Here is a 24,404-nt window from a genome sequence, read left to right on the forward strand (position 1 = left end):
GGGTTTGGGGCTTTTAGCGGAAATTAATTCAGTCACACTGGCGGGTAGTGCGGAAATAACGGGTATTTCGGTGTGTCCCAATTTGTAAAATCAGGTAAGCCAACAGCGCACCTGATCTTCCGGCATTGCGGATCGTGCGATTACAGTGCCTGTGGGGGGAAGGATGCGCTGGATCACTTCCAGACCAACAGTCATCAGTTAAAGATGTCTTGAGGTCTGGGGGTGTTTATTAGTGGCTAGCCAGGATCCTGCGGTCTCAGGACCGCCAGAACTTGGAGGCCGGGGACTCGCCCTTTTATTGATCAGGGGATATGGCAATACCCCGCATTTAACCGGTTTTCCGCACTACAGCAGGCCCCCCTATTCTTTTACTGGCCAAAAGGCAATTTCTGAATTCATCATTTAAATAAAGTGTGGCCCGCATTTAATCCAATTTATTGTCCCGCATCTTTATTCTGGGTTTTGGAGGCAAATGTCCGTAGCCGCCAGTAGTCCCCTCTGTACCTCAGATTCTATTTCCCACTTTTCCCCAGTCTGGGTTCAGTCAGTTAGAATGTTAGTTTTGGAGTCTGTCAGAAGAAACAGAGTGAAGTGTCCTTTCAGCTATGTAACCAATCAGTTAGCCAGTAGAGAATATAGCTAACCAGTTAATCTATGAGATGCAGCAAGTTATCATTTTTACACAATATCATTTTTGTTTTTATCTATGAAGAACTGTGAGTAAACGGAAACATTTTATTCTTACTCATTACCATGTCATACTTTGCAAAGGCAGGAGGGGCTGTACAGAGAGGTAGAGTGTGGCACTCCCTTCTGCTGCATCTTTGTCTGCTTATGGAGGATGGTGTGGACAACGGAAGCTGGAAAAGAGAACCACTGACAAAAGTGACAGCAACCAGATGGTTCTTATCTGCTATCACATTTAGAAGGTGTGGCAGGCTCTTCAAAATTCTGGGAACAAAGGCAAGGAGTGATGCAATTACAGATGGACAGATCTGTCAACTCCAATTAGCTCCTAACACCAGAATTTGGAATGCTACTATGAAAAAGGTATCCAATTTGTGACTTGTTATTTTGAGCCTCCCAGATGGCTCTTATTGTCATTGTTACTTCAGCTGTGATGGCAATTCATTGTGTTACATATAATTACTGCACTGCATTTTTATGGCACAGCAGCCATAAAAATGCAGGGAAGTACTTCTTTTTCATGGCTAATTCTGATCCTGCATCTTGAAAAAGGCATAAAGGAAAGCCACCCCCTAATCCACTTTTCTTGCCATATTAACAACAGAATGGAATAAAACATGGGGGAAAATCTGTCAAAATGCATCTAAAATTGCCTTGTGTGTGTTTAGTCGTTTAGTCGTGTCCGACTCTTCGTGACCCCATGGACCAGAGCACGCCAGGCCCTCCTGTCTTCTACTGCCTCCCGGAGTTGTGTCAAATTCATGTTGGTTGCTTCACAGACACTGTCCAGCCATCTCATCCTTGGTCGTCCCCTTCTCCTCTTGCCATCACACCTTCCCAACATCAAGGTTTTTTCCAAGGACTCTTTTCTTCTCATGAGATGGCCAAAGTACTGGAGCCTCAGCTTCAGGATCTGTCCTTCAAGTGAGCATTCAGGGTTGATTTCCTTTAGAACTGATAGGTTTGTTCTCCTTGCAGTCCAGGGGATTCTCAAGAGCCTCCTCCAGCACCACAATTCAAAGGCATCAATTCTTCGGCGGTCTGCTTTCTTTATGGTCCAGCTCTCACTTCCATACATCACGACAGGAAAAACCATAGCTTTGACTATTCGGACTTTTGTTGGCAAGGTGATGTCTCTGCTTTTCAAGATGCTGTCAAGATTTGTCATCGCTTTCCTCCCAAGAAGAAGGCGCCTTTTAATTTCAGGGCTGCTGTCTCCATCTGAAGTAATCATGGAGCCCAGGAAGATAAAATTTGACACTGCCTCCATATCTTCCCCTTCTATTTCCCAGGAGGTGATGGGACCAGTGGCCATGATCTTAGTTTTTTTGATGTTGAGTTTCAGACCGTTTTTTGCACTCTCCTCTTTCACTCTCATTACAAGGTTCTTTAATTCCTCCTCACTTTCTGCCATCAGAGTGGTATCATCTGCATATCGGAGGTTGTTGATATTTCTTCCGGCAATCTTAATTCCGGCTTGGGTTTCCTCCAGTCCAGCCTTCCGCATGATGTATTCTGCATATAAGTTAAATAAGCTGGGGGACAATATACAGCCTTGTCGTACTCCTTTCCCAATTTTGAACCACTCAGTTGTTCCATGACCAGTTCTAACTGTTGCTTCCTGTCCCACATATAGGTTTCTCAGGAGACAGATAAAGTGGTCAGGCACTCCCATTTCTTTAAGAACTTGCCATAGTTTGCTGTGGTCCACACAGTCGAAGGCTTTCGCATAGTCAATGAAGCAGAAGTAGATATTTTTCTGGAACTCTCTGGCTTTCTCCATAATCCAGCGCAAGTTAGCAATTTGGTCTCGAGTTCCTCTGCCTCTTCGGAATCCAGCTTGTACTTCTGGGAGTTCTCGGTCCACATACTGCTGAAGCCTACCTTGGAGGATATTGAGCATAACCTTGCTAGCGTGCGAAATGAGTGCAATTGTACGGTAGTTGGAGCATTCTTTGGCACTGCCTTTCTTTGGGATTGGGATGTAGACTGATCTTTTCCAATCCTCTGGCCACTGTTGAGTTTTCCAAACTTGCTGGCATATTGAATGTAGCACCTTAACAGCATCATCTTTCAAGATTTTAAATAGTTCAACTGGAATGCCATCACCTCCACTGGCCTTGTTGTTAGCCAGGCTTTCTAAGGCCCACTTGACTTCGCTCTCCAGGATGTCTGGCTCAAGGTCAGCAACTACATTGTCTGGGTTGTCCAGGATATCCAAATCTTTCTGATATAATTCCTCTGTGTATTCTTGCCACCTCTTCTTGACGTCTTCTGCTTCTGTTAGGTCCCTCCCATTTTTGTCTTTTATCATGTTCATCTTTGCGCAAAATGTTCCTCTAATATGTCCAATTTTCCTGAACAGATCTCTGGTCTTTCCTTTTCTGTTATCTTCCTCTATTTCTTTGCATTGTTCATTTAAGAAGGCCCTCTTGTCTCTCCTTGCTATTCTTTGGAAGGCTGAATTCAAGTTTCTGTAACTTTCCCTATCTCCCTTGCATTTTGCTTCCCTTCTCCTCTCTGCTATTTCTAAGGCCTCGTTGGACAGCCACTTTGCTTTCTTGCATTTCCTTTTCTTTGGGATGGTTTTCGTTGCTGCCTCCTGGACAATGTTACGAGCCTCTATCCAAAGTTCTTCAGGCACTCTGTCCACCAAATCTAGTTCCTTAAATCTGTTCTTTACTTCCACTGTGTATTCATAAGGGATTTGGTTTAGATTATACCTGAGTGGCCCAGTGGTTTTTCCTAATCTCTTCAGTCTAAGCTTGAATTTTGCTATGAGAAGCTGATGATCAGAACCGCAGTCAGCTCCAGGTCTTGTTTTTGCTGACTGTATAGAGCTTCTCCATCTTTGGCTGCAGAGAATATAATCAATCTGATTTCGATATTGCCCATCTGGTGATTTCCATGTATAGAGTCGCCGCTTGTGTTGTTGGAAAAGAGTGTTTGTGATGACCAGCTTATTCTCTTGACAAAACTCTATTAGCCTTTGTCCTGCTTCGTTCTGAACTCCAAGGCCAAACTTCCCTGTTGTTCCTTTTATCTCTTGGCTCCCTACTTTAGCATTCCAGTCCCCTAGAATGAGAAGAACATCTTTCTTTGGTGTCAGTTCTAGAAGGTGTTGTAAATCTTCATAGAATTGTTCAATTTCAGTCTCCTCAGCAATGCTGGTTGGTGCATAAACTTGGATTATTGTGATGTTGAATGGTCTGCCTTGGATTCGTATTGACATCATTCTATCATTTTTGAGATTGTATCCCATTACAGCTTTTCCCACTCTTTTGTTGACTATGAGGGCTACTCCATTTCTTCTATGGGATTCTTGCCCACAGTAGTAGATATGATAATCATCTGAGCTGAATTCGCCCATTCCTGTCCATTTTAGTTCACTGATGCCCAGGATGTCGATGTTTATCCTTGCCATCTCCTGTTTGACCACCTCCAGCTTCCCAAGGTTCATAGATCTTACATTCCAGGTTCCTATGCAGTATTTTTCTTTGCAGCATTGGATTTTCCTTTCACTTCCAGGCACGTCCACAGCTGAGCGTCCTTTCGGCTTTGGCCCAACCACTTCATTAGCTCTGGAGCTACTTGTACTTGTCCTCCGCTCTTCCTCAGTAGCATGTTGGACGCCTTCCGACCTGAGGGGCCCATCTTCCAGCGTCATATCTTTTAGCCTTTTGTTTCTGATCATGGGGCGTTCTTGGCAAAGTTACTGGGGTGGCTTGCCATTTCCTACTCCAGGTGGATTCCGTTTAGTCGGAACTCTCCACTATGTCCTGTCCGTCTTGGGTGTCCCTGCACGGCATAGCCCATAGTTTCTCTGAGTTACTCAAGCCCCTTCGCCACGACAAGGCAGCAATCCATGAAGGAGAAAATTGCCTTAAGTTACCCATAAAAGTAATTGTTTGAATGTAACTCGGAAATGATCAATGATTATCATCACACTAAAATATTTTTGTTCCCCTTATTAAGGTTACTTTTGAAATGTAACTTGTTGCCTCCTTCACACGAAAATTAACTAGTTGCATGCAACCAAATTACTTTGAAATAGTTATATATGAGCTCTGCTTAACCTTCAAGGGTGTAAACTAGGGCTTTGCATGGGCTCCCTGATTTGGCTTGCGGATCAATTTGGGGCATCTCACTAGATCCCAGTTTGATCCACTGTGATTTGTGCTCCCCTAGATTTGACATGGATTGATTTGTTAGCCTCTCATTGACTTGCCTCTAAGACTAAAATGGCTTTTTTGTTTTGTTTTGTATAGACGTATGCAATCTTTGCAGACATAAATAGACTCTAAAAGGGAAACCAATTCTTGGAATTTTAGCACCCTTCATATGTTGTCTCTAAAAGATTTGGATGGGTGGGACCTTTCTGGACTGGGGTGATCAATCCAGTAGCAGGCAATTGTTCCCTCTCTTTGAAGAGAGCCATGTCTCTCTGCCTAAGAGTATCTTCCCCCTACCTTTTCAGTTTGCTGGCAGTTAGAGTTAGCTGTGTTGTCAGTGAAGTTAGCATGCTGTATGCAGTTAGCAGTTTATGCAGTTAGAATGTAGTCAGCAGGAGTCTGCTGAGAGCCGGCTATGCGTCAGTTTAAGGTCTGTTTGCGTTACCAGTCATTTTTGTACAGAATGCATTTTTTTTACCTGTTCAGAAATGGAACATTTTATTCCTTCTCTTACCAATGTCTCAGAGCCAGTTATTGAGACTGTAAGTGTCAGTTGATGAGACTAAAAATGTGGCGTATTCTGGGGAGATTTTAAGCTAATTCTGCTCTGTATACTACCTGCTGCACAATTAGAAGTTTTCAGTCAAAATTTACATGCAGCCAAGGTAACTTCAGGCATTTAGCTGCACAATTTTGTGTACTAGGGACATTTGCTTCCTGCAGAACCAAATCTGGATATTCTGCTTCAATCTAGCCTTCATAAAAATGGGTCCAAATCAGGTCAATTGGGTTAGTAATAGGGTTCTGTCTGAATCTGGTGCACAGCCCTTGTATGAATGCTTAAGCTGTTGTCTTCCTTCCTACCTATTAGGGATGGCTGGAATGTCCACAGTCAACACAAAACGAGAACCCCATCCCCATCCAGCACTGCTTCTTCCACGAACATTTGGAGATGTGATTTTTTTGGAATGCCTGGCCAGAAGCACTGTCACTGTTTAGACATAAAACCCTCAAAATGGATAGAGAGGCAAACATAGGCCCATAAGCATGTGGACACATACAAAAACATAAGTAGGAAAAGATACAAGACCTTTTGCCTTATAGGTTATCCCACTTACCTTCCTCTATTGCTGCTCAACCTCAGCTGTTGCTAAATAAGGGCATGATCACAACAGGCAAATGTTATCTACTTATATCCCAGTTCGACCATTGCATAAATTTGCAGTCATATGACTCAAGGCCATTATTGAATTATTTACCCTGCCAGTGGTGTAACTGCAGGTTATTTCCTCCTTGCTTTTTTGTTTGTTTGTTCTAGTGGTGTATCAATTTATTCCTTAGTGGTATGACACATGCACATGACCCCATCAATTCTTTTCCAAAGCCAAGACACCAGGGAAGACTGCCTCCATTATTGCTGTGTGGCTACTCTGCTATAATTTTTTTAATCCCCCTCCCCTGTTACCTATAGATATATAGGTAAACCTATGTCAACAGCTTTAAATGCATTGTTAGGTGTTACATCGCTAAACCTACTGTGTGGCAAGCCACACAGTTCTGGATGGGAGTCCTGGATTCATTGAGTGTCATGCTATTCTTCCAGAGGTGCTGGCGCAAAAGAGGAAATTTGACTGAACAGGAAGCTGACCTTTTGACATACCGGTCAATTTTTTAAAAAAAAAATTAAGGGGTTGCAGTACCCCAGAAAACAAGACAGAAAATAAATGGGGACGATGGTGTGGCCAGCCATAACAATTCAAATGGAAGAAAATGAATCGGTAATGTTTAAACCCATTGGGAAATTCACCGAGGTGTATATACCATGTGACCATGATTCAGTACAACAAAGGTATGAAATGTATTGCTAAAGCAGGGGAACATTAGTTTGGTGTGACCATGGCCTAAGATGCTAGATGTTGTTGCTGGTTCTTTCTTTGCAGCATTAATCTTTTTCTCCTGACAAATGGTAAAAGCAGGATATGGGGTGGTGGTGGGGGAGAGTATGGGTGGAAGGATAGGAAAAAAGTACTGGGTATGTACTTCCCTATGAAAATATCCATTCTGCCTCTTGAAAGAGTACCTCTTTCACTAGAAGTTGCTAATTTTTTGAAGCTTGTAAAGGTAAAGTAAAGGTTGCCTTTGAGTCCAGTTGTGCTCATTCCTGTTTCCAAGCCATGTTGTTGTTTAGTCGTTTAGTCGTGTCCGACTCTTCGTGACCCCATGGACCAGAGCACGCCAGGCCCTCCTATCTTCCACTGCCTCCCGGAGGTCTGTCAATTTCATGTTGGTTGCTTCGCAGACACTGTCCAGCCATCGCATCCTCGGTCGTCCCCTTCTCCTCTTGCCATAACACTTTCCTAACATCAAGGTCTTTTCCAAGGAGTCTTCTCTTCTCATCAGATGGCCAAAGTACTGGAGCCTCAGCTTCAGGATCTGTCCTTCTAGTGAGCACTCAGGGTTGATTTCCTTTAGAATTGATAGGTTTGTTCTCCTTGCAGTCCAGGGGACTCTCAAGAGCCTCCTCCAGCACCACAATTCAAAGGCATCAATTCTTCGGCGGTCAGCTTTCTTTATGGTCCAGCTCTCACATCCATACATCACAACAGGAAAAACCATAGCTTTGACTATTTTGTTGGCAAGGTGATGTCTCTGCTTTTTAAGATGCTGTCAAGGTTTGTCATCGCTTTCCTCCCCAGAAGCAGGCGTCTTTTAATTTCCTGGCTGCTGTCTCCATCTGCAGTGATCATGGAGCCCAAGAAAGTAAAATCTGTCACTGCCTCCATATCTTCCCCTTCTATTTGCCAGGAGGTGATGGGACCAGTGGCCATGATCTTAGTTTTTTTGATGTTGAGTTTCAGGCCGTTTTTTGCACTCTCCTCTTTCACCCTCATTACAAGGTTCTTTAATTCCTCCTCACTTTCTGCCAGCAGAGTGGTATCATCTGCATATCGGAGGTTGTTGATATTTCTTCCGGCAATCTTAATTCCGGCTTGGGATTCCTCCAGTCCAGCCTTCCGCATGATGTATTCCGCATATAAGTTAAATAAGCTGGGGGACAATATATAGCCTTGTCGTACTCCTTTCCCAATTTTGAACCAGTCAGTTGTTCCATATCCAGTTCTAACTGTTGCTTCCTGTCCTACATATAGGTTTCTCAGGAAATAGACAAGGTGATCAGGCACTCCCATTTCTTTAAGGACTTGCCATAGTTTGCTGTGGTCCACACAGTCAAAGGCTTTTGCATAGTCAATGAAGCAGAAGTAGATATTTTTCTGGAACTCTCTGGCTTTCTCCATAATCCAGCACATGTTAGCAATTTGGTCTCTAGTTCCTCTGCCCCTTCGGAATCCAGCTTGTACTTCTGGGAGTTCTCGGTCCACATACTGCTGAAGCCTACCTTGTAGGATTTTGAGCATAACCTTGCTAGCGTGTGAAATGAGTGCAATTGTACGGTAGTTGGAGCATTCTTTGGCACTGCCTTTCTTGGGGACTGGGATGTAGACTGATCTTTTCCAATCCTCTGGCCACTGTTGCTGTTGCGTTTTCCAAGCCATAAAGCCAGCTTTTGTCTGAAGACAGTTTCTGTAGTCACATGGCCAGCACGACTAGACACGGAACGCCATGACCTTCCCACCATGGTGGTACCTATTTATTTACTTGCATTTACATACTTTTGAACTGCTAAGTTGGCAGGAGCTGGGACAAGCGACGGGAGCTCACTCCATCGCGTGGATTTGATCTTACGACTGCTGGTCTTCTGACCTTGCAGTGCAGAGGCTTCTGCGGTTGAACCCGCAGCACCACCAAATCCTGAGAAGTGCACAAAAACTGACATATATTAATAGTGGGCATGCGTATGTTTACCTGGCTAGATAGCTCAATGGTTTAGGCATTTGGCTGTGGAGCCAAAGGTTCAGAGTTCGATTCCCCACTGTGCCTTCTGAAAGCAGAGCTGACCTGTGTGGTCTTTGCCAAGCCACGCAATCCTATGGCACCCCCAGAAGAAGAGAATGGAAATCCACTTTTAAATATTCTCTACATAGAAAACCCTGAAAAGGGTCACCATATCAGAAGTGACGAAAACCATATGAACATTTCAAAAAGGTCAATGGTTAAATATGCATTTGGATAATTAGCTGAATTCAGTCAATGGCAAAATGCAGGTGAAACAACATATAGTTTAGGAAATATGTCTACGAAATCCTATATGAAACGTAACTGTGTGAAGGAGAAAACCTTAGCTTTTCTTAGTCTTAGCTGTCTGGAGCAAACTTTGAAGAGTGTACAGCGGTATATGAGGATAGAAAAATAACCTCTCCCAGTTCTTCTGATGAAAAACAGTTCAGATTTGGCCAGTATTGTTTTTCTATATTGTTCTCTGAAGTATTTCATCAGCATCAAGAATAACTAGCACTAATCTGGACTGAGGGCAGGCTGGCTGTTTTTCACAGTCATTCTTTCCTTCAAAAAAACCCTCTTGCATTGGGGCAAATTTCAGACTTCCTTTGCTTTTTAAAACCTAGGTGACGGGGTTATTGAAGTATCTTAATGCATCTTATCAAGCATAGGTGGGCTTAAAAGGATCCCTTATTTTGTACCATCATATAAATGACCACATGGCAGTGAACTGAAAGAAAAACTGTGACATGCGCATTAGTGCACAGCCATGGGCTTTGAGAAAAATCTTTAAATTCTGCAGTGGTTCTTGAAGCCAGGCATAGCAACCCACAGCAAGAGACCTTCCTGTTTTAGAGAGTCTTCTCTGTTTTTGTTGCATGCTGTCAAGTTGCCTCCAACTTATGACAACCCCCTGAGTGAGCGACTGCCAACATGTCATGTCCTCCACAGCCCTGCTCAGCTCTTGTAAACTCAGGACTGTTGCTTCCCTTATGAAATCGACCCATCTCTTATTTGGGCTTCCTCTTTTCCTGCTGCTTTCAACTTTTCCAAAAAAAAAAAAAAATAAGTTTTCCCTTTGTGTGATGTGACTGGAATAAGATCGCTTCTGTTTGGTCGTTTTTGCTTCCAGAATAAGTTGAGGCTTGATTTGATCTAGGATCTAATTGTCCTTCTTTCTGGTTAAAAAACAAAACCAAATACCCCTGCACAAATCAACTTGATGTCTACCTCAGAACTACATTCAGTCTTCATTGCACTATTCAATGCCACTCTGAAGTCTGAACTGTGGAGATGTTCTTAAGGGCATTACCACGGTCTATTACCAGCAAGGAGACTCTTCCTTCCCGGAAAGTTTATTTGATTTGGCTAACTTTGTCTGCTGCCCCATCTCTGACAAGCCATGTTGCCTGCCCTCCTAAGGTAAAGGTAAAGGTTCCCCTTGACATTTTTAGTCCAGTTGTGTCCGATTCTAGGGGACGGTGCTCATCCCGTTTTCAAGCTGTAGAGCCAGCGCTTGTCCGAAGACAGCTTCCATTGCCACGTGGCCAGCATGACTAGGGAACACCGTTTTACCTTCCCACTGAGGTAGTATCTATTTATCTACTTGCATTTACATGCTTTTGAACTGCTAGGTTGGCGAGGAGCTGGGACAAAGAGACAGGAGCTCACTCCGTCGCGTGGATTCGATCTTACAACTGCTGGTCTTCTGACCCTGCAGCACAGGCTTCTGCGGTTTAGCCCACAGCGCCACCACGTCAAATGCTGTTTTTCAGTGGTTTACCCATAATCCTTCACTGACTCTTCTTTGGCACAGTCTTCAACTCTAAATCTGGCCATTTTTTAAGGACTCCAGGAAGGTATTGTGCTGTCAAGACTAGGACAGTGAGAGGACAAAAGCAGTTGCTTTGGGTTCTTTTCAAGGAGAAAGGGTTAAATGTTTGAAATAAAAGTAAAATAATAGTAATGAATGGGCACAATACAACACTCAGCTGACTGTACATGATTTAAGATGATGTTTTAAAAAAATCAAATTGTAAAGGCACCTATTATGCAAACTCCTGAATTTAGCTTTGGCAGGCTGAGTCTCCTCAGTATGTACTATGACATTGTCAATATTTCACTGATAGCTCTAAAACAACAAGAAACAAAATGGCTGGTGATCTGAATTTATGAATCAATCTGGACTGGGTGTCTCAGCAATTCCAGTCCATAGATCTGAATCATTCTGGTCTGAAGAAATAAATTAGCCCCTGAACTGAAGGTGGGGCTTGTGTACACTTCTAATGAGGTGTATGAAACTCTCTGCATTCAGAAAACTAGCCATTGGATAAAACTCAATTCAACATATGTGGAACATTGCCTTATATCCTTGGTCCATTTGTCCATCTAGCCCAGTATCTCTTGACACTGTTAGTGACCAAGATAAGAGTCCAGACAGGTTTTCCAGACCTACCTGGAGATACTAAAGATTGTATTTGGGATGTTCTGCATGAACTTTACCAATGAGTTATCTAATTATGTACCGTCAAGTCAATTCTGACTACTACCAGGGTTTTCCAGATAGAGGTGGTTTACCATTCCCTACTTCCATGGGCGCCCTGGGACAGTGCAGCTTACCCAAGGACACACAGGTTGACTCTACTCTCAGGAGGCACAGTGGGGAATCGAACCTCCAACCTCTTACTTAAACCATGGAGCTACTCAGCCAGCTATACTCTCTGAGGTGTACCTTCTACCCAATGTGTTGGCGTCTGGAGTTTGCAAGACAGGCGTGTGCTCAAAACTAGCCATCAACAAGTGGCAGAGTCTGCAACTTGAGCCTGCCTTCTGGGTATTGCAGAACCTATACCTGACACTTAAAGCCCTTTGTGGATATCCTGCACATACCCAGAGAATACCGCCTACTCTGCTTCTCCTCCTACTCTGAATAAACTGTTCCTCAGCCCAGCAGCCACAAAACTGATCAGATTTAGGCTGCCTCTGCATTGCCACCTTCGTCCCACCGTTTGATAAAAAGACAGAAAGGGAGCACCTTGCCTTGGCCAAAATGGCTGCCTTCATAGAGTCATATTCTTTGAAGCAACACTACTCTCAGCTCATTCCATCTTCCTCTACTGCCTCTGTCAGCCTCCTCTTGGTTACTTATGCCAGCATTAGTGCCATGGTGTAAACTGCATGTGCATTAGCGCATGTAAGTGGCCTGCAGTGAAGGATGCAAGTAACCAACTAACTTGTTAACCAACAGCAATTTGCCACTTCAGTTTACTCCAAGGCACTTAAACCGGGATAACTAACCAGTAGGATTCTGGCCATAATTTCTATATTACTTTGCTTTTCACTCTGATTCCATCTTTTTCTCCATTGTAGAGCCCTGCCTTTTGTCCTATGCAGTTTATAGATTGCTGTCATTTGCTGCACATTACAGTGGGCTTGGATCCTATACTATTGTTGTTTTTAGGTGCACCTCTAACTTATGGTGACCCTATCAATGAGTGACCTCCAAAATGTAATGTCCTCAAAGCCTTAATCAGTTCTTGTAAACCCAAGGCTATTGGCTTTCTTTATGAAGTCTATTCATCTCATACCTGGTCTTCCTCTTTTCCGGAGGCTGTTCCAACTTTACCTTGTCACACCTATAGGCCAAGAGGAGGATCAATATTTACCTTTGCATCCTCTTTTTATAACACAAACCATGTTGCTGTGCTCCAACTCCATCTCTCAGCATTGGCTATGTTGAGTGAACCTGGTGAGGGTTATATGCCTGCAGTACATGGTCCTCACCTACTCTAGAGCCTTCTTCCATCCTTTCCAGTCATCATCATCATCATCAACAACAAAAACAACATAATGATGATGATGATTATGTGCTATCAGGTCATTTCTGACTTGTATCAGACATTCTCAGGGTTTCTTAGGCATGCAGTACTCAGAAGTAGTTTACTACAGCCACCTTCTGGTGGTGCTCTGTGACTGTGCACCTTGCCTAAGGCTGCATAGGCTGGCTTTTGTCCTGGGAGACACAGTGGGGAAACAATCCCTGGATTTGCAGCCAGTTGGTCCAACTCAAGATCCTGCCTTGGGTCCTTTTGGGGAAAAAGGTGGGACATTCATTCATTCATTCATTCATTCATTCATTCATTCATTCATTAGATAAATAAAAGCAAGGTGACCCAGGAACGAGAGGTCCTTTCTCTCAGTTGCCTGAAACAAATACATGGCATCTGTAGTTTCATTAATTATCCAGCAGCCATTCTTGTGAGTGAAAATTAACAACAATTTTACTGATAGCCACCTCTTCTGTACCACCACTGAAATCCTATACAATTAAAAAATAGTAATTTAAAATTTGAAATTAAAAATAAGTCATGATACAACAATAATCTGATATGTTTGAATTGTTTTTCCTGCCATCAAAACTTGGCAACATGCAGTTTACCTTTAAAAATGGCAGAGACAGATCAAAATGTAAAAAACTGATGTTGCACCTCAGTCTCAGTCATCCCTGAATGTATTTAGGTGTCCACCACCAGTGCGGGCAGGAAAGATACAAGGCAGTCTACATCAGGATGCTTGAATGGTGAGGAATTTATAGTACCCATTGTTAATGGTGGTGCATCCTCTCCAGCTATGTATTATTCACAGAAATTTTTAAATTTTCATTTTGGACTATGATCTCCCAAATCCCAATAACCTGGAATTTGAGAACTGTCATCCAAAAGTATTTTTTTCTATGAGCTCTAAACCCGGTGACATATGTTCTACAAGCAGTGGTTCCCAACCTTGGGTCCCCACATGTTCTTGGACTGCAGTCCCTAGAAACCTTCACCACCAGCTGTGCTCACCAAGATTTCTGGGAGATTTAGTCCAAGAACATCTGGGGAGCGAAGATGGTGAACCACTCATCTCTTGTGCATTGCCCTACAAGCCACGACTCTTAACATCTAACATGGGTGGCTCATGGACCAAGTGTGGAGGGCCACCCTCTAGAAAAAAAATCGTGGGATTGCCTCTGCTTGATGCATGAGCCACCTGGTGGCTGAAATGAGAGGAAACAGCATCATAGCGAGAAAGAAATATTTTCTTTCTTTCTTTCTTTCTTTTTTGAAAATTTATATTCCCTTTCAAAATTCCATTTCTGTTTCTCCCTGATGGGAAAGCCTTCGATATGCCTCCAAGTTGCACTGCAGGCAAAACCAGGTAACCTGGCGTGATCCTATTGTGATCTTATTTATTTATGGACCAATTTGCCTCCAGACACTGCTAGCACTGGGTTTTCTTGCTCCTTTACACTCCTGCAAGGCTGCTGAGACAACCTGTAGTCAGCACAAGTGGGAAGGATGCTGCACAGATAAACTTTCATTCCCCCCCCAACCAGGTTTCCAAGGAAACTGGAGGCAGAGGTGTCTCGAGACTATGGAGTGAGAGAGTCAGTGGAGTTGATTTCAGAAGGAGAAGCACAGCAGTAGAAGAGAAACTCAGAATGAGGTCAGCGGCAGAGGAAAGAAAGCAGACAAACACTGGGGAGATGTGTCTCCTCATCCCCTGAGGAAGAAGTGGGATTCTCACTTGATGAAGGCTTCAGAGAACACAAATAGCAAAGAGATCTCACCTAGATGGTACGTGGAGCCCAGTCACTTAACTATGTATCAGGGATGTTGGCAAATCTTTGGTCTGAGTGCCACGTTTGAGTCTTTGGTACCAAGTCCCGAGCCCCATGTGCCAAAACTTAATCCCTATTGAAAACAAGCCTTTTCAACCAGGAAAAAAAAGGGAGGGTGGGTGGATTCCCAGTCATGAGTCACTGTGGGGGAACACACCAAGTGAAGTAATTGTACAACTTAAGCCTGACTTGACAGCAAGTCTCATGACTCAAGTCTTCATCTCTGCTACGTGCGCCCAAAGGTTATTACTGGGATAGGGCACCTGGGCTTTGTTCCTGGAGCCAAATTTAGAGGGTCCACCATATACCATAAACTTCTAGGATTGGCGAGGCAGTCTGATGTACTACCCTAGGAAAAGACATCAGTAGAACAGGACTCTGAGATGTAGCAGAGAAAAAGCGGTCAGCATACCAGGCCTCCCGGAGGCTGTGGAGGACAGGATCAAAAGACCAAGCTCGCGGGCCAGGCAAAATGATACTCCTGGGTCTATTTTGCATCAGAGGAATGATGATCAGGCTTTGAAGATGAAGAGTGAAGACAAGGCATATAACACATTTTGAACATGGTGGAAGCAATCTGAACACATACTCCAGATGGGCGTTTGATACAGAATTCCCCAAAGCCTCCATACACAAACTCTGCATACCTCTTGTGTTTAGCAGTTTGAAGCTTCCTAAAATTGTCATGGGAATGTCTGCAGTCTTGAAAGTACCAGTACAGGATGAAAAAAAAAGATGACTGCTGACCCCACTACAGGCTCTTAATAACTCTGCAGGCTATCCTCTCATCTTTCTGCCTTGAGTTTAATTTATTCCAAGCCCATCCCCAGCCAATACTTGTACAGCTGCTAGGGATGGGGGCAGGTTTCCCTGCTTTGCAGTGAGTGCTTGTGTATAAAATACCGCGGGAAAGCCTCTGTGATTCCCCCATGAGAAAAAGCAGAGCTTGTTTCAGAAAATGGCTGACTTGGCATGCCTTATTTTACTATTCATGGGCCTACAAATGCACGTAGAGTAGACACTTATGATCTTAGAACTGCAGAGTTCGAAGGGGCTCTATGGGACATCAAGTCCCGCCTCTGTCAAAAGGCACAGTCGGGAATGGATCGCCTAACCTCTGACCCTGCAGTCAGACCAATGAGTTATCCAGCACTTAGACAGCCAAACGATGAGATATTTGCACAGAAGTTCCCTAAGCCAATTTATGTATATAGATGCAAATATATTTTAAATAAATTAATAGATAAATCTGTGAACAATACCAGTGTATTGTTTAACGTGAACTACAGTTCAGTACATTTCATGATAGTGCCAAAGACTGGGAGAAGTTTAATAGGGTGCTTTCCCTATTTCTGTCCAAGTGCTAATTTGTGACAAGCTAATTCAAAGCACCTGCTCTTGTTACAGTTCTGTTTTAAAAGTTTGAAGTAGAGATGGGGGCATTCATATACTAAGACCCCCAACTCTACGAATATGAATATCCCCGCGCAGCTGGACTTAACAAGGGTCCAGCCCCTGGGGACGGAGCATCTACTCACACGTCTGGTGGTGGTGCCAACTCCGCTCATCCTTCCAATTGCGCCTGGGGTGCCACTCTCTCATCTAGCCACTCGACAGCCATGCAAGGAGACTCGTCCTCCATCCCCTTGCCTGGAGTGGCTAGCCGAGCAGGAAGAGAGTGGTACTCTGGGTGCTGCCACTGGACACATGAATGAATAGTCTGGCCCCAGAGGCCAGTCCCTCATTAAGTCCAGCTGCATGAGGATATTCATATTTGTATATAAATAGCTCCATCTCTAGTATGAAGCCCTGTTCAGATATACAGGATGGATCTAGCCTAAAGCAGAGAGAGGAAAGGACTGTCCTGGCCCTCCTCTTTCTCTCCTTCTGACTAGCCAAGCTCACCTTTTCCATAGTTTTTTTCACAGGGAGAACTGTAGTCTTAAGATGGCTGTGTCTAGGGATGGGATTTTGGGACTTCTTGCACTATGAATATCATAATTCACCATTCTGGGAGTTCCACTTCCCTTACAAAGACCTGAATGTGAAGTGCTGGGGTTAAAGGCCTAAATTAGAAGGCTTTGAGGCTTAGCTTGGCTGAGCTCTACCCAAGCTTCCTGCTGAGAAAGAAAGCTCCCTGCTAGCAGTGAGGAAGGAACGGGAAGTTCAGGTGGAACTCAGCCTTGCTAAGCCTCAAAAGCCTTTAGGCCGTTGTCCCAGGTGTATCACACTCTGGTGCTTATAAGGTACGTAGAACTCCTAGAATGGATAAATTTGGTTTATCCAAAAATCCCATCCTTAACGGTGTCCTTGACATGTAGAGTCCCTCCTCATTGTAGGAAACCCTGATGTAAATCTTTGATTGCCTCATATTTGCATTTACAACATTCTTCCTCTCACCATGAGGAGGAGGAGGTTTCCGATATTCTTAGTAGCTGCACTGAAGACATCGGACACATTGCAGGTTCTAGATATCCTTCTTAAACTTTGGATATTGACAAGCTGGAAGGTGTCCATAGGAGAGTGACAAAAATGGTCCAAGCTCTGGAAATCAAACTGTATAAAGAATGACTGAAGGCAGTGGATTAGCCTGGAGAAAAGCTGTTATGATAGCCATCTTTTAATATTTGAAGGACTGTCACATGGAAGATGGTTCCAGAAGGATGGACCGCAAGTAATGGATTCAAATTATGGTAAAGGAGTAATTTTTTTACTTACTGGCTGAACCTGTGTTGCTTAACTTAATAAGTTGCAACTACCAATCCAATTTACGAAGCAGTTGATTCAGTGAGGAGGCCTCTATTTTTCAGTAGTAAAAGCTGTTCAATAATAGTATGGATTACTTCAGAAGATAGTAGAGTCTCTCTCACTTGGTGTTGTTAAAGAGAGGCTGGATCACCATCTCCCATGAATGCTTGTCTGAAGGAGTTCTATGGCATTTTACACATAAGTTGCTGTGTTTTGTTTTGCTTTGCTTTTGCAAATAAATAAATAAATAAATAAAATTGCACAATCCAAACGAGAACAAAGATGGAGGTAGCAAGGTTCTGTTGCTCCCTTTCCTCATACATTTAGATTAACTCTACTGTAAATGTTTGAGCAGGGTTTTGTTGTTACTGTTTAGCTGTTTAGTTGTCTTCGACTCTTCGTGACCCCATGGACCAGAGCACGCCAGGCCCTCCTATCTTCCACTGCCTCCCGGAGTTGGGTCAAATTCATCTTGGTTGCTTCGATGACACTGTCCAACCATCTTGTCCTCTGTTGTCCCCTTCTCCTCTTGCCTTCACACTTTCCTAACATCAGGGTCTTTTCCAGGGAGTCTTCTCTTCTCGTGAGATGGCCAAAGTCTTGGAGCCTCAGCTTCAGGCAGGGCAGGGTTTTAGATTGGTTCAAATGAAGGGAACCTTTAAAAAGGACTATTTTTTTCCTTCAGGGTTTTTTCCCCCCAATTGCAACCCATTTTCCTGATTGACCTACAGTCCTTCTGTTTGCTTTTCAGAAAGATGTGGTGTGACATAAAGATGTGTAACAAATGCAAAGTTTCTTGAGGAAATAAATTGTCTCATCACATTGACACATCTGTTTATTATCCTGTTGCTCTGCATAATAAATTGCAGCTAGATAGGCCCATCGAATTAAGGAAATTTATGGAAAAGTTGACTCACTAAATCTCTGGTGACTTACTATACCATGCAACAGGATTTGTAAGTCTGGACCAAAAATGGTCTGTGCTTTTTTACTCTTGCATTAGAGACAAAGCAGTTACCTCTCACAGCTATTTTATCTTGCCATGGTCTTTGACTGGTGCAATAAATATTATATATCCTGCATTAGAGTGAAAAGTCCTGTTTATACTTGGCACAAAAGCTGCATTTGTGTAAAGAAGCTGAATCTTGTACAAAATGCAAGGTATTTGCCCCAAATACAATTTTTTTTTGCACAAAGCCATTTTCATTACTTTTCTCAAAACCATGGCAAAAAAAAAATAGCACAAAAAGTCATGTAGTCTTGGCCCGAGAGTCCAAAGAGGAAACCTTTGGAACATCTCATGCTCACCTTTGAGAATGAAACAAGGATGTGAGATGTGGTTGAATATAATAAAGCCTACTGTCAGAGCCGGGAGACCATTTCTAAAGCAACGATTCAAGTTGGATCTCATCTTTATAGTGGAAAAAAAATTTTCTGCAAAGGAGAAAATAATATTAGGCTGTGCCAGGGAACTTGCAAAATGACATGATGCTGCTGATGAGATTGCACCAAAGCGTGCTAAAAATAGTCAGCATTTCCCAAACTAATCTAATTGTATCATTTGGCAGCTTGGACAGACTTGTCACCATTACACAAGTCCTTGAATGACAAAGATAAACCTCAGGCTAATTTACTGAACAAAATCTGTCAGCTTGAGCAAGTCATTTTTGTTTAAAAATTGGGTAATAGTCTTATTTTCTAGCGGTTTAAATTATGCATCAGCAATTGGGACGGGGTGCTTTTTTCGTTTAGTAAGCGCTTAATTGCCATCCACACTGATGATGGCAGGATATGCCAGCAGTTGTGATGGATAATAGACAAGGCTTCAGAGTTCTTTTCTGCAACAGTCTTGAAAATCTACAGTTGCTTATATTTTTGAGAATAACATCTGGTTTCATGCGGCTTTTTTTCTCCCATGTCTTTTTGACAATGAGTAACAACAAATGGCTTTCATCTGCTCATAAATTTGGGAAGGAGATGATGGTTACTGACTCATAAATCCTAACCCTTTTTTCTCCCTTCAGAATGAGAGAGTGTCTGGAGTACAAAAGTTATGGAAGGAGAACAACTATGTAGCTGAGCTACATGATTAGAACCCATTGTGTGGTTTAGTCTTGCTTGACGTCACTACAGTAGGCTGCAGACAACGAATCACAAGTTCAAAAGCTCTGTCGTATAGAAAATCTACCTGCATATGACACATTGGTATGTGCCCGGAATTATGTCCAGGTGATTCCTACAAATAAGTTGCATCCAAGCCAGATGATTTTTGAGCAGAATGACAAACCCCCTGGCCAGGATTTATGGGAGTTGCAGTCCAAGAATATCTGGATTACCCAGGTTGGGAACCACTATTCTAGGGGACAATTCAGTCTCTGAGATTATTCCAGTTTTACACATCTAGAATATGTCATTGCATCCACAGTTTGTAATCTTAGCTCACTTACTTGTGAGCAAGCCCTACTAAGCTCTATGGTCTGCATCAGGGTAACTGTCATTCTGTAAATTACAGCTGGAAATCCCATCAATTAGTGAATTGTTATTAATCATGTTCTACAAATATGTAATCAAAAATATGAGATGCAACCTGTAATCAGCAATGTTTTGCTGCTATGATTTACACAGTGTGCAATAAAAGAGGGGCATTATCCCACTGTTTGGTCTGCTGTGGGGGCCAGCTTGTGCATACCTTTTGCTGGTGAATGGGCTAGAGTGAACCAGTCCATCCCGAGTATTCCTACATGCACTTTTCTGGGTTCCTGTTAGTGGCTACTGGTTTTCATTTTTTTGTTTTGTTTTTGGTACAGGTGGGATCACTCTGTTTTGGTTCATTTCTAGCACATGTGCGCACTGGGATCAAACCAAAGCAGAGCTTGTGACTTTAAATTTGCCTTCCTCTTCCAATTTCCCAGTATTGTGAAGTGGCTTAAGAAGTAGGCTTAGCCACTTCACCATACTGGGAAGTTAAACACTCCCTCTGCTCCTTCATGGAGCAGAGGAAGGAAGCAAAAGGTTTTTTTTTAAAGTCTGTTGGAACTGATGTGCTATACCACTTTTTTTTTTAATGAAAGCTTTCTCCCAAAAAGAGGAGGAGAAAGGAGGGGACAAGGAGAGATGGGCCAAAGAGTATCATGTGAAGTATGTATGTTATGTGGAGGAAAGGATGACACCAAATGGCATAACAGATTTCTACCTGACCCCTATCTAGTCTGCTTCAGCCTGCTCCAGTTGAGCCATGTAGGAAAGCCCACAGTTAAACTTGATACTGAATTAAATCTCCAGTAAGATTCTGGCTAATACGTATAGGATTGCTCTGTAAAGTACCCATTTGGCAGTGTAAGTTTAAACTTTCACAGCCTTCTAAGTTGTGTTCTCTCCAAAGACGGTTTCACAGCCAATGCCTATTACTTATTGCCTCATTACACGCAAGGTTTGCCCCTAAAGAATACATCTATATTCAGCCTGATGAGGACAGCAGGAAAAAGAGGAAAAGACAGAGAAAGAAGTAAAAAAAAAAAGGGGTGGTGGTGGAAGTCGTAATATACTCTTTCTCCCATGAGCTGCCTCTTTGTGCTTCTTAATGATAAAATTTGTGAAGATCCTCACACAGAATACCACAAGGGACCTTTAATGACGGAGGCTTACTGTTCTGTTTGCTGCCATTGCAGCCAGGAAGGCACAAAACAAGTTTTTAATAGGATTAAACCACTTATTTCAGGGACCTATTTGCAGAAAAATCTATTTCCGGAACAAATTTTGTTGCAAAATGCCCTACTTATTCCATATCACTAAGCTTTGTATAACTAAGAAAAAGACCTGTAAAAGCCATCTAAGAAAATACTCATTTTTCTTTATTTTATGATTTATTGTTTCCCCAACAATTGTTGCAGCATGTTCAGAAAATACTGAACTATATATATGGTGTTCTCTGTGCACTAGTGTAATGAGTAGCACTTGATGTTTGCCAGAACTCAGGTTTTAAGCTTTGTATCTGTATTGCATGTAACACGTTTGTGTCGTTATATTAGAAACAACACTTGATCAAGTAATTTTTCACTAGCCATAGGGACTACGTATTAGTATTGGCAACTTCCAGTGGGGTTCCATGCCGAATCAGAAATGCCAGCCTGCATAGTCTTGGGCAACCCGCATAGTGATTCCAGGGTGCTTCTAGAAGAAGGGAATGATAAACCACTTCCAATCACTTTTCTAAACTCTGAAACGGGCCACCGTAAGCTGGAATTGAGTTGATGTCATGCAATTATTATAGATGCTAAGCCATGCTACTTTACAATCCCACCTCCAGCTTTCTCCTGCCTAGCAATCAGTTATCTAATTTGCTTGCATTTGTTTGTTCATTGGTTTACATGTGTAGTTGTAAAAAAAATGTAGCATTTATTACAGGAGAAAAAAATGAACTGAATTATGATGCACATATATTACTTTCAGCTCAGTGACAGACAACATTTAAATGCTGTGTAATATACTTGTTTGGCTTGGACATACCTAAGGTTATGAATTGCTCTTCCTTCCCGAATACAAGGTGTCTGAATCTAATATTCTGGTTCAATGGCTTGGTCACCCCTCCAGATCACAGAATTATTCCTGTCATCTTTTTTGCCTAGCTATATTAATTGGAAAAGAGGGAACTGTTGGAGAACTTTGGGACCTGTTGCGTCAATGTATCTTGTGCATTAAATTGAAGTGAATAGTTTCATTTTCACATGTTTCTGGTTAAATACTCCCTCCTGGCTTTAATGTGTTAACCTGTAGTCAAAGAACTAGTGTGAAACAGTGATAGTGTCACCTGTCCATAGCCTGTCGCCTGTAGGAAGCCTCCTGACAACCTCCTATTTAGTCATTTCATCTATCACCTTGAAAACATACATTGCAGTCACAAACTGAAAGGAAAATATTTGACTGCTATTTTATTAACTGTTTCGCCATCCATTTTGAACCGGGTTTTTTCCATCATCACAAGATCAAGCGCTGTGGGAAGTTTTATGCATTGTGGCCATATAGCAGATCATGATAACATGTAAAGGAATAAAGTTAGCTCACCCCCATGAGACATGAGATCCATTTTACTGGTAATGCCTGTCTATTGTCATTGGATAAGTTCCAAGATCAGTGGGAGGACTCTTTAATGATTGGCGATCTCTTCTTCCTGGGTCTGGCAGAAACACCAGCAGAATGTTAGTAATTAAAGAGTTCCTACTTCAGTCCTGGGGCCTACTTGACTCACCCACAAGGAGACTGGTGCAAATTGTGGCTGAGTTGGGTGAGCCTTGGGATTAGAGATGGAAACAAATATAAAAACGGTTTGGCTTTTTCCGACAAAAATAGCTAATTTGTTAAATATTCATCCCTTCATATTCGTGAGTTCCAGAGATGCCCACAAATATGAAGGGATGAATATTTAGCCATTTTTATTTATCCTTCATATTGCAAAAAAATCCACAACAACACTGTGGTATTTGCCCTAGGGGCCCTTGCTTGTTTTTTTCTCACAAAGGCTCACACATTTTCTTCTCGCTGCCACCAGTGGATTACTTCAATCCAGAATATAAATGACGTTTGTCAGAACACCTGTCTTGTGAACAGAAACAGAACTTATTTATTGAAATGAAGCAGATTAAATAATAACAGAAGTTTCTCAGATACACCTTATACATAAGCAAATCATCAACAGTTCTCTCAGTACATACTTCTTGTCTCTTGCAATCCCATTAGTCCCCTTCTCTACCTATTTTTCTAACCAGCTCTAGCTCTCTGACATTTATTTATTAAATTTATACCCCGCCCCTCTAGACCACAACTAACCAGCCCTATCTATATCTATCTATCTCTATCTGCTTTCTCCTCCTTCAGCCAAGCCTCCTATATATTCATGGACTCTGCCCCTCCAGATCTCTCATTTGTTGTTTAGTCATTAAGTCGTGTCCGACTCTTTGTGACCCCATAGACCAGAGCACGCCAGGCCCTCCTGTCTTCCACTGCCTCCCAGAGTTGGGTCAAATTCATGTTGGTCGCTTCTATGACACTGTCCAGCCATCTCATCCTCTTTCGTCCCCTTCTCCTCTTCCCTTCACACTTTCCCAACATCAGGGGCTTTTCCAGGGAGTCTCCTCTTCTCATGAGATGGCCAAAGTATTGGAGCCTCAGCTTCAGGATCTGTCCTTCCAGTGAGCACTCAGGGTTTATTTCCTTTAGAATGGATAGGTTTGTTCTCCTTGCAGTCCAGGGGGCTCTCAGGAGCCTCCTCCAGCACCACAGTTCAAAAGCATCAATTCTTCAATGGTCAGCCTTTATGCTCTCTCATAGGTTCATGCAAATCAGCTCATGAATATGAATGGCATGAGTGAAAGGGCCAATCGCCACAAACACCATTCTGTCTACCGGCCACCTCCCCATAGGCACCCAACTTCACAGCCTACCTCCCAATCCCCTCCTTTCCCTACCTTAGCCTTCTCCCACCCCCACTGACACCTGCTTCCTATTAAAAAAAACCACTATTCTGCCTACTGGCCACCCAACTCTACAGCCTACCACTTACCCCCTTCCTTTCCCTACCTTAGCCCACCCCCTCCAACACCCCCTTCCTATTAAAAAAAAACCAACCACACCATTGTGCCTACCAGCTGCTGATCAGCTAGGCTACTTCTCTGATTGGCATGGTGAGAACAATAACAGCTGCACGTGTTGTGCTGCAAGCCACAAGTGGACAGCCTTGTTCAGGGAGGAGAGTCCAACTGGTCCAGCCACCTATGGTGACGATATTCATATTTGTCTCCCCCAGGAGATGAATATGAATATCCCATCTCTATTTATATATGCAGAGGTACACTACCCATTTAGATTAGATTACATTAGCCATCCTTCAGTCTCGAGAGACTATGGTAGCGTGCTCTGTATGGAGGACTTCGAACAGTGTCTAGTGTGCCTAAGAAGGCCAATTCGAGAGTGACAATCCCTTCCACACTGAAGACAATCTGTCCCCTGTCCAACTCCCTGATTTGGCTGGTTTTGGGACTGCCTTTTTGCCTCGGCCTACTGGACACTACCCATTATGTCCTTGTGAAATGAGGGTCAACTGTCCAATGAAGGGAAAAGAGGCATTGTTTGACATCACCAAAACATTCCAATTCTGAACATTTAAATATATGCAAATGTTAGCTGTACACTACCTGGGAACAACCAACTTTATTTGGAGTAAAAAAAAGCCCTATATTAAGAAT

This window comes from Pogona vitticeps, chromosome 1, assembly GCF_051106095.1.
Source record: "Pogona vitticeps strain Pit_001003342236 chromosome 1, PviZW2.1, whole genome shotgun sequence".
Classification (NCBI taxonomy): Eukaryota; Metazoa; Chordata; class Lepidosauria; order Squamata; family Agamidae; genus Pogona; species Pogona vitticeps.